We start from the raw sequence: 11,839 nt of genomic DNA on the forward strand, positions 1-11,839 counted from the left end.
TGGGTGTGGGAACACATTTCATAATTGAGTGGGATTAAATGTATCTAGCTACTTTTAACTGGAATAATGACCCGAGAAGTGTATGATTCAAATGAGATTTAACTCGATTGGTTGACAGGTAAAATAAATGTCCAATAATGAAGCTGCTTGTGAGTCCATGTGATAGTCTTACTTTAAAGGTGCATTATGTAGTTTTCAGGAAAACATTTTAATCATTGACTGATTTTTTAATTTTTTTTTTTTTGCCAAAACAAACTAAATATCAAACTCGCTGTTTTAATGACTGAATAAACACACTGAAAGGACAACACAAATTTCATAACGTTTTATATTGTAAAATGTTGCGTTGCGGACCCTGCCACTTGTCTAGCTTCAAACAGTGTTCTGGGGAGCTTATATTTTATTCAGCTATGGAAAAACATATATATATTTGAGTCTGAGTCTGTATTATCACCTCATTAAAATTGTAAATATAAAAAAAATCTGTGTTTGAATTTCTTTTCCAAAACTACATAGTGCCCCTTTAACAACCCTAACAAGTAGGAAAAAAAAAAAAAAGTCAATGGTTCATGGTTCATATCACAGAATTGTAAACTGTAGGTGTCATACGCATTATTACACATCTTACGCCTGACTCAATTTACAAGAAGGAAGCGACAGTCACCAGACAGTCTTGTCAGTTCACTCATTAACACGCACACACAAAAGGCAGTAAATGTCCCTTTAAGGTGTCTGAGTGCAGAATGGCAGCGATAAGAGCGAGCTGCTTGGCAGTGATGCGAGTCCAGCCACAGCACCCCAGTTATTAGAGGCCTGCTATATTCCTGTTTAACAGAGCTTTGTGTGGAGCCAGTGTCAGCCACACCTTGATAAAGAGCCGCCATCTGATAGACACACTGTGCAAAGTGCTGCGTAGGTGGACAAAGAGAACAGGCTTGTTTTACAGCCCTGTCGACCTCATGGTTCGCCATCTGCCAAAAGGCTGTGTGCATGTGTGTGTGTGTGTGTTTGTGTATGTGTGTGTGTGTGTGTGTGTGTGTGTGTGTGTGTGTGTGTGTGTGTGTGTGTGTGTATGTCTGTTTGTATATGAGAATACGTGTGTGTGCTTGTGGATTTTGTGTGGTTATCTGTATGTTCCCTTTTTTCTATTACATATTTCACAATTAAAATGTTAATTAATAACTTTCTGATTTGATTACATTTCCATCTGTCAGTGGAACATTGTGGGTTAAAGTGTGACACTTTTTGTCTTTCTTTAACTTTCTTTTCCTTTCCTTTTCTTTATGTCCGTTATCTTTAACAGTGGTGCCCTTTTTATTGACAGTTCACATATCAAATGGACCCGATCACAGTCTGGGGAAAATGTGTAAGAGACTTCACAAACAGGGTCTCAATATCCATTCATATGAAAAATTAAATCCATGAAAATGATTATAAACCACTAGATGAGACCTATGTGTGAGTGTGCCTGTCTGTCTCAGGGCGGTGACACCATAAAGAGTGTGCGTCTCTGGAGACTCGCCCATTCCCATGTCATCCCAACTGCCTCCTGTACCAGGAAGTGCTCGGCAATTACAGGGATGCAGCCTGCAGCAACGGTGTCCCTCCACAACCCATTATTTGGAGGGATTCTCCTTGTCAAGGTGTTATAGTGGATGAAATGGAGTTAAGTTACGATGTAAAGAAAGGCTTGTCTCAAAAGGGTCTCTCTCTCACCCGCTATTCATGATTTCCTTACAGAATTACACCGGTAAAGTAGAGGGGGCTGCTGTAGTGGGGGGTTTCATTGTGTTCCCAGGGACTGTATTCTCATTCCCACTGGTGACAAGTGCAAGATGGAGACATCGAGTTTCACTAGACTGACTTTAACATGGGAAAATGTAAATTTTTCACTTTTGACTTTTTTGTACATGGAGTCCTGCTGATTAAAAATGGAATGTGGCAAATCTGTGAGAACTGTTAAAGGGATATTCCAGTGTAAATTTAATCCATGAAACTGAAGCACCGTGACACTGTGTTAGACTCCCTCTCGAAAGATCAAGTTAGCAGGCCGCTAATTTACGGAGTTTTATCAACCTCAGAAACGAGAAACGACCGCACGACAACAATACACTGCAGTAAATGGATCCAACTATAAACCGCCACCAAAAAGCCACAAATAATGCTCAGAACAGCACCAAACTTCAGAAACAGTACAAATAGGGTCTCAGCACATAGTCCGGGGCATTAAAACTCCACTAGCTTAGCTGGATTTCTACTGAAAAGCTGACAAAATGTACCTCTCTTCTGCAGCAGCTTCCTGTGGACGGGAAGTCCCGACGAGTCGATTACCGAGTGCAGTAGAGTTCCGCGGCTCAAGGATGAAAATGTATGATTATGACTCCATGGAAAAGCAATCAAAGTATATATTTGTCTTACCTGCCAGTTTATAACAGTTATTATCGAAAGCGGACAGGGAAAAGAACGGAATTTAGCATTTCTAACCGCGCTCGGTAATCGTTGTGTTGGGACTTCCCCGACCCGGAAGCTGATGGAGGAGAGCTGAAATCTGTTTTTAGCTTCACAATAGAAATCCAGCTAAGCTAGCGGAGGTTAGATGCCCCGGACTGTGTGCTGAGACCCTATTTGTACTGTTGCTGAAGTTTCGTGCTGTTCTTAGCATTATATGGGCTTTTTGGTGGCGGTTTATAGTTGGATCCATTTACTGCAGTGTATTGTTGTCGTGTGGTCGTTTCTGAGGATGCTAAAGCTATGTGAGCTAGCGCTCTGCAAACTTTATCTCTCGAGGGGGGGTCTTACTCATGTCACGCGCAGGTGGTCGAGTGGTTAGAGCGCATGCCATAAAATGCAGTCGACCCCGGTTCGGTTCCGGCCGGAGGTCCTTTGCTGCATGTCACCTCCCCCTCTCTCTCCCATGTTTCCTCTCTGTCTACTGCTAATAAAGGTGTCTATGCCACAAAAAATCTTTAAAAAAAAAAAACCTTACACCGGAATATCCCTTTAATGGTTTGGTTTACGGTCGTGACATTTTCCAATCCGTTTGAATCAATCTGCAGTAATCAGTAATCACAAAGTTGCTTAAGATTGGGAAAAATAATTGATATGGTTCTTAAATAAAAACTGAATGTATCCATGCAGCTTTGTTATTTGACACTATAATCAGATGGTGATTGATGGGGCTTAAATGTCCAACCCAGCCTAGCGTTTGACGTCACTGTGAATTCGAAGACACGTGCACGGTGCTTTCTTTTCTGAGCCTGATGCGTACAGATGGCAGCCTCCTGGATTAACGTCATTGGGTCCGTGGGTTACACCCTCAAGAGCTATGAAAAAGCACAGGAGGAATACCACTGGATTCTGAAGTGGAAAATGACTCACCGATAACAGACTCTGGCTAGTACACGGCAGAATAGGGAGAGCTGGTGGAATGAGGGATGCTCCAGGTTTACAAAGCCTTAAAATACACTCACTAAAGAGGAAGTGCTAGAAGCAATGAGTGCCGGGACCCCTTCACCTGTGAGTGCTTTAGAAATCAGTCGACTCATTGAGGCAAAAATCATCTGGAATGTCAGCACAGAGTTGGGAAGGAAGGCCCAATAACTGGCACAATTGAGTAGGTTTTCAAACAACCGAAGGCCTCAGTTAATGAGAAATAAGCAACAGTGATATGTCACTGTGCCTAAATTCAAAGTGAAATAAAAACAGGGAAACTTCTCTTACTTTTACTGATTTGCTGTTGAAAAAACAATGGTTTTGTTCAGCTCTTCAGATTGCCATACATTGATCCATAAACAATGAAAATCACAATCATTAATTCAAATGCATCCTTTACCTGTATAACTACCACTCAATTGCAGGTATCTACAGTCCTGTGCTTTACTTTTTGAGTTACCTGAGTATCTGAGGGGATCCCATTCAGCTACTATGGAAATTTACCAGCAGTTATGAAGAGACAGCAGCCAACCGTGCTAAGAGACATATTCAGTATGAGATCTTGAGCATATAAGAAATTTACTGGCAAGAGTGCTAATGCCTCAGATGTTCCCGGGTTTGTTTGTGTACATTAGCTAAGCCTTAGTGTCTCAGCCTGTCAGTCTACAAGTCTAATATCAACAAAAAGCCAACACACAGAGTTTTGCAGAAGTATAAAGGCTTAAGTCAAAATTACATTAGACGAGACACGTCTAGGTGGTTGTTTTCCTGTTGCATTTAGCCCAGTGCTGTCTAACAAAGCTAAAGTAAGGCAGCTATTAGCTGAAGTAGCTACCTGTTACAGAGTCACTTTGGTGAATTTAAAAACAAATCTCTCTTTTCTTATGAGGAGCAGGAGGGGAAATCCAATATGAAACTTACCAACAGCCAGCAGTTCTTTTTCTGTGGTTCGAAAGGGTCGGTTGAAACAACAACTGCTAGCTAGCTAGCTACCGGTAAACAAGCTAATATTAAGAAGAAGAAGAACATTAAGAAGTAAATAAATGTTGTGTTTATCGTCAAATATTGTGAAAAACACTTATAAATATAAATACATATTAATATATACAAATATTTAAGGTCATTTTTGACCACTTTCAAGCCAACAGGCTAATGCTGTTGAGGCTAAGCTAGCATCCAGCCTGACAGTTCTCTGTGAACTGCTACTGTGTTGTGTTCAGGCTAACGTTACATCTCATGTAACTACTACATAATTTATTCTAAAATTCTCACCCATTAACTGGCTGCTTTTCTTGCGAATAGGTGGTGCAAGTTAGACTGGTGCTTCAGGTCTGAAACCGTGGTACTGACTACAACACTGCTAGCATGTTTTTATGACCTGGCAGGTGGTGCGCTCTTAAAAAAAAATCTGTGTACCAAATACATGGCTTCAACCAAGCTGGTGACTACCAGGCATATGGCAATCTTTGTATATGGCTCACTAATGCATTATTTGCTTTGGCCATGACTAGTTAAATAAGCTAATGTGGTTGCTAGCAGTTGCTAATTAGCCACTAAAATTTTCATTGCTTCAAATGACAATAAAAGTCATGCGCCTAATACAACTACAAACACTACTCTAACTTACTTGTTTATTGGGGTCTCACCAAAAGGGAAAATGTAGCCAAATTGTTGCTAGATAAAATATTATTTTTTCAGATTTGTTCTCAATCCTGATGCAAGCTGTTAGCATGCTGAATTAGCCTTCCTTTTTCACTTTGACAAGTTGAGGTAGATGATGTTTAGAGAGTGACTTTGACAGGAAAGTAGAAGTGGGTGGTCTATTTACAATGTGGTGTTAGGTATTTCAGAAAAACGCTGGATAATGCTGAATGTATCCAGTAACACCATTTGGGCCAAGCACTAAACTCAAGTTTGATGTGTTGCCGGCAATAATAATGGCAAATTGTTATCTCAGATGATAGAAAAAAACAAGAGGAGGCCTGAAGAGAAGCATAATGCTGAAAAGTCTCTGAAGTGCCAGATATTTCTCTGTAAGTAAAAACCATCCTGTGTAAAATGGTTATCTGCTATGGACCGATTTGCCATGTCCACACTGATGTGTATGGCGTGTCTCCTTTTCTATGTCCGCCAATTTTTGGTTGCTCAAATTCTTTAGTTTCAAACACTGAGCTGGTAACAACTGAGCCATTAAAACCCATTGACTGTTATGGTGCATGTCAGACATATCAGAAAGGAGCTGGCACACACAAGGCCTACATGATATCATAGAATAATCGAATTTGATAAGCAGCCGATATTTCATTGGAAATTGGCTTTACTTTTATTTTTATTTAATTACATTTTTGATTGGAATAAACTGCTGGCAAAATATCAGACCAACAGTGGAGTATGTTGAGTAGACCTTCTTGTTTGCACTGAAAGCAATAAGTGGTTGATTTAATAATAATCTTTATAATATATTGCCAAATAGATTCTATTTTTTGAAGTGTATATTTAAATGTGCATTTCTAATATGTGTGCCATGTCTTGATACTTTAAGGTTTAAGCTATAAGGTGAATCCATTTTCTGAGCAGTGAGGTGACTTAGCCTTTGTTATATACACAACAGTGATATATATATATATATATATATATATATATATATATATATATATATATATATATATATATATATATATACACATATATATATATATATATACACACATACATACATACATACACATGTGTGACTGCTGGGAGCAAGGCATGTATGTTGCAATGCTTCTGCCCCAACCTATAATCAATTCCACACTCCACCATGACTAACTGTTAAAGGAGTTCCCTGCATACATGACCGTGTGACAGCTCCTCACTTTTCATTGTATGTCACTACACTTGCAGGTATGTCACAGCCATTTAGCCTCATTTGAGCTTCTGTTCCAGCCCAGTGGCAAACCCAGCCGCCTCATCCACAGCCGGCAGTAACGCAGGAATCTGGTCTGACTGCACCAAGCATGCACAGACCAGTGCAGGAATCCTCTACAGGCTCGCTGCCAGTCAGGAATGTGATTCAGTGGTGTGACGTCACCAAAGAGGGAAGAGACTAATAACACTTACCTCCTGTTACTGTACAGAAGAGTTGTTGAAAGTATGTTGTACTTTACTGACACATGTTTTAACTTACTCGCTGTCTTTGCTTCGATGTAGAGCCATGTAGTAGATCACAAAGATATAGCTATTGGTTCACCATGTCTTGAGAAGCAAACAAGGTCATTTATTAAAAATGAAAAGTATATTTCTTAAAAAGGCAATTTTTGAGTGTTGAAATGTAACTAAGTACATTTACTTCTATTCCACTAAAATGTTTTTCTTGTTACTCCAATATAATTATTTGGCAACTATAGCTTCTAGTTACTTTACAATTATGTTTTGAGATGCAAACCATATGACGTTTATGAGCTTAAACAAGGAGTCAATTTGATGATTTGTGAAAATATGTTATTTTCCTCTCGGCCCCCCTATCTATCTATCTATATATATATGCTTTATATATATATGTATATGTATATATATACATTCCTGATATATACATATACATTCTGATATATACATATACATTCCTGATAATGCTTACATGCTTTTACTTAATTAACATTTTCAAATTAAGGCTTTTACTTGCCGACGAGTATTTTTTCCCCGGTGGTACGTTTAGTTTAAACAAAATGAACCACTGCTGTTTTGAGTCCGATTTTTACAAGTTTGTTTTTTTTATAGCTAAAGTAGCTGAAGGTTTGACACTGGAACATTTACAGTGATGCTGATCTGTAATATTGTTGAACAAAAGAAAGCTTACACACAAATGTGAAACTATGTAATACACCATTTTAACCCTTATTCATTCTTCTTGGGTCAGAATGTTGGTGCTCTTTTCACATAGAGGTAAGATGGCTGCCCACCTGTTGTTTGTGGCCCCAAAATCTTAATCTAATCTTAAATTAGTTAAATCTTAACTAATTCAAAACTGTACGATGCAAAATAGGACTGCACAGCATTTCCGCTCCACTCTCTAGTTTTAGTTATGCACATCTACAGGCCTTTTCATAGCATAGCAGACATTTGAAACTGTCATAAGCACAGATGTTACTTATATAGTGAACAATGGCTCTGGTCTGTTCAAGTATCCTGATAAGCCTTGACAATGAACCAGGATACCCAAAACCAGGATCCTGATCCCATTCATTCAGTGTGTGTTTTTCCTAGTGTGACATGTCAAAATATTTACCATTTTTGATCGTATTGTTACTTTAAAACAAAGACTGGTGACTGAACATTACCGAGGCCTACACACAGAATGAAGTGGCTTTGTTTCTCTCTTAAATAGATGCCATTTTGTGTCTTTTGATCACGGTGTGTGAAAGGTGACTCTGCTGTGAATGCTAAACAGAGATCAATGATTAAATTAGGTTCTGTCTTCTTCTCGGGATTTGATTCTTTGTTTGTGTAAGCAGTTAAAGAAAAGGCAAACTTAATCATCCGCGAATCAGAGAGTCACTGATGATTTAAAAAACCAGAAGGAGAAAACAGATCATTTTTCCTGTTTTCTTAGGCACCCTTCTCTTCACTCATCTTAGAGTGCGCAAGTGTCTGTGTGTAACTGTTCTTTTCCTCAACTTGTTCACTGATGACTGGCCAGCAAGAATGAAATTAGCCGACCGTGCCGTAAAATCTTTCACGTAGCTAAACAACGGATTTTTAATGAACAAATTTCGCCATAAAACAAAAAGGACAGACTCAATTAGGATCGTGTTGAAAGTGATCTAACATTTTTTCTTGGAACTGACAAAGTCTCAAGGCTCCCAGCGTGGGAGATCAATGAGGCCCGGGGACTGTTATGTAAAACGGCTAAATGGTTTTTGTGTTTGTGTTCCAACTGATAAAATCAGAGCTGCGTTTAACCAGTCAACTGAAGCTCAGAGCTAACAGGCCTAATTAAACACCATAGCCACGCTATTGGCTGAGTGTGTGTGTGTGTGTGTGTGTGTGTGTGTGTGTGTGTGTGTGTTGCAGTGAGAGGCAGATAAAGGGGAGAGAACAGTGCTCACATAAAAAAAGAACCCTTGCTCTATACGTCTACAAATGTAACCAGTTGGCCATATAGACTGCCGTGTATAGCGTATAGATTTCAGCCTACTGTAAGTGGCCCTGGACCTGGCAGTGAAAACACGCCTTGTGCTTGTCGGTTTATCAAGCTAGCCTACTGTGTGCTGCCACAGACTGGGACACAATGAGGGCTTAGCTGATGGGGGGGGGACCTCATGGGTAAATTGAGGCATTTAAAAAGGAGCTCTGTTCGGCGGTAACCTGATCCACACCTGACTGGGGCTCGGCATTCCGGTCCGGCCGAGGGAAGAGTTCACAATGACCAGGGAAACTGCTACAAAGGGCCAGCGCATGGGAGAACGGATAAACCGTCTTTGAAAAAAAAACCTGATTCTGGTTAACGGGTTTAGAAAGGTGAAAAACGAAACAAAAAAAAACAATGGAGGCATTTCGAATTTTAACCCATTTTATTTAATCGTTTCTTGTACCTTTTATAACATCATATCACGGTCAACACAGTTAACATTATGTACAGAGTGTGTCACAGATAGAGAAGTCTCAAAAACTTGCTTTGTTCCTCTGTACCTGGAAATAAGCCAAGTCCCCAGAAGGAATTCGGTTATTGCGGCGAGAGGAAGGCGGCAGATCTTTCGATGGATAAAACTCACAACATTTTCTATCAAACAGTTTTCTTTTACATGGCATTCACATTTACATTACCGCTAGAATCTAATGTACAGCGCAGCGCTCATCAAGACAGAGGAAAGTGTCCTCCTGGACTGCTGCTCAAAAGGTGAAACTCTGACTCAAGACACGTGGAAGAAACCCCAACAAATCAATCAATCTTCCAGTGCGAGGATCATAGTTCCATAGTGGCCATCGTTCAGCCCCATCTGCCACTAGTCTAAATATGTTGGTGCGCTTCCCTGGACTGCCCTTTGTCAAGACGCTGTCAGATTCACAAGAGCAAGACAGGGGGGGAAGTAAGAGAGCAGAAGGTAATGCCATTTAATGGACGGCATTACCAGACAGTATTAGACACCAATAATTACATCTAACCATGTCTGGTAAGACGCCTATCAACAGGCTGGAGAGCGACGTCTGAGCTTTCACCTGTGCGAAGAGGAAGAAGAAGAGAGAGCGGCAGGGAAACAAGAACAGCGGAGCAGAAAACAGATCGAAAATGAGCAGTTCCTCTTTTGTTGCACAGGTTCTGTACAGGCTTCTGCACAGCACTTTGATTCATTTGTCCCTTCAAATTGGCCCAACATGCAAAGAAAGCCATGAATGAACAGACCAAGGAAAGAAGCGACGTAAGCTTGGTGGCCTATTTCTGTTCAAATCGTTCTATATTATCTATATTATCACATTAATGCACCGATATAAGCCAACACAAAGGAAAAAGGACAACTGGGGGGGGGGGAAAGCAATTTCATGTTTTTGTGGCTTGGATAATGGAGCTGGGTGGGCAAATAAAGGTGCGGCTCAATATTTGCGGGGTAATTCTCCCTCCTTAAACAAACACCAGCTTTCTGCTCACTCAGTGTCTATTATTTGCCTTTGTTTCTCGTATCTGTTTGAAGGCTTTGCCCACTAAAATTCATATTTTCAGTGCAGACACTGATGAAAACGGTTCACTGTATTCAGATCATGAACACTGAAACTCTATTGTTTTAGATCAAAAGAGCAGGTAATCTGTGTAGGTTTTACAATTTTAACACACCCAAAGCGATCCATTTCTGCTGTAGAGACTCCATTTTGTGTCTGACTGAGGTCAAATTTAATCGTCATTTCGTGGATAAAGGCTTGGAAAGCTGAGAGCAGGCCAAAGCGTCTATAGCTCACTTTTTGTTTTTTTTTATAAGCACACTCAGGTGAGCTCATATGTCAGTTCCAGGATGTGCCACGCAGGTGGTTAGGTAGGGCTAGTCCGACCAATCACTGCCACGCAACACAAAGACCGACGCTGTTCATGGGAGGGAACAAGGAAATGAGGCCCTGCAGGACCGGTGGAACCATCAACCAACTGCTATTCTTTAACTTGGGCGGGGTTGGTGGGGTTGCCATAAAAGCTACAAAAAAAACAATGAGGAAATATAGTAAAAAAACATAACCAGCGACCTTTTGGACCATTAGTGCATAAAGGGTGTACTCATTTCACTGCACCAGACATAAAGGTTGGTGTATTTTTACACAAACACACACTCAACACAAAGTCCTGTCGTCATCCTTGCCGCTGCTCCTTTTTAGTTTCCCTCGAATGATTGACATGCAGCCTTGGGCGTCCATAAAAGCAAAAGTAAACAAAAGACAGCTAGGCTTGTCTTTGAATTCACTTCGGAGTAAAAACTGTGACGCTTGAATATTTTCCAGTCGTACTATCGCAGACTGTCTGTGCAGACTTCAACAGTTATTACCATTTTTTGGGGGGGAGGGGGATGAACAGCTATCAGACCGGAGACCACAGGGTCACCCAGGAAACATCGTTACCAGACAGTGTTAGAACAACAGTTGTACAATCCAGCACTGTCAGGTAAGATGGATCCTGAGAGCCATTTCTGTCGCTGCTGCTTCGAATAGGGGCTCGAGGCTCGATCCGGAGCCCGGGGCTGCTAGCGCTGCTAAAGCGGTTTGTCTGTTTGGAGTCCGCAGATGACTATCATCATCATTACCAGGCAGTATTAGAGAGAGTGATGATATCCAATGCTGCCTCGTAAGATGGGGATAAATCACCCAGAAGTCTCATTACTACACCACTTACTGATACAAAAGTCTGGATATTTTTTGTTGTGGAGCACAATGTCACATTAGCGCCTGCTATTGAAGGAATGAATGTGACACCTAGTGAAGCAGATTTGGGTGTGAGCAGTTCACCTCACCTTAAATACCTTTGTCTGGATACAAAAAAAAAAAAAGAAACTCACCTTATTGCTAAAATATGCAGCTTTTCCCTTCCACTAGTCTAGTTCGGTTATGTAGTTTTATGGTGGCAAGTTAACTTGCCCGAGCCACATAAAGCCCAAACAAAGCATAGTGAATTGGAGAGGGGAAGTCCATATTTAGAGACCACCTCTCCATAGTATGACTGCTGAGCCCTTGTTGTGGTTTGCAGCTTAAACTTGCTGTCACAGAAGACTGGGCCACAGTAGTTGTTAATGATTGCCCAAACCTGTTCCGACTAGTCTAAATCTACAGCACGTCGAGGTTGAGAGGCCTGCTATTCCACACATTACAACGGCAGTAACTAATTTCAAACAAAGTGTAAGTCGCGCACATCCACTGAAAGTCAAAAGGCACGTCGGCCTCTGGGAGCCCTCTCACA

The sequence above is a fragment of the Sparus aurata genome, chromosome 7 (assembly GCF_900880675.1).
Source record: "Sparus aurata chromosome 7, fSpaAur1.1, whole genome shotgun sequence".
Classification (NCBI taxonomy): Eukaryota; Metazoa; Chordata; class Actinopteri; order Spariformes; family Sparidae; genus Sparus; species Sparus aurata.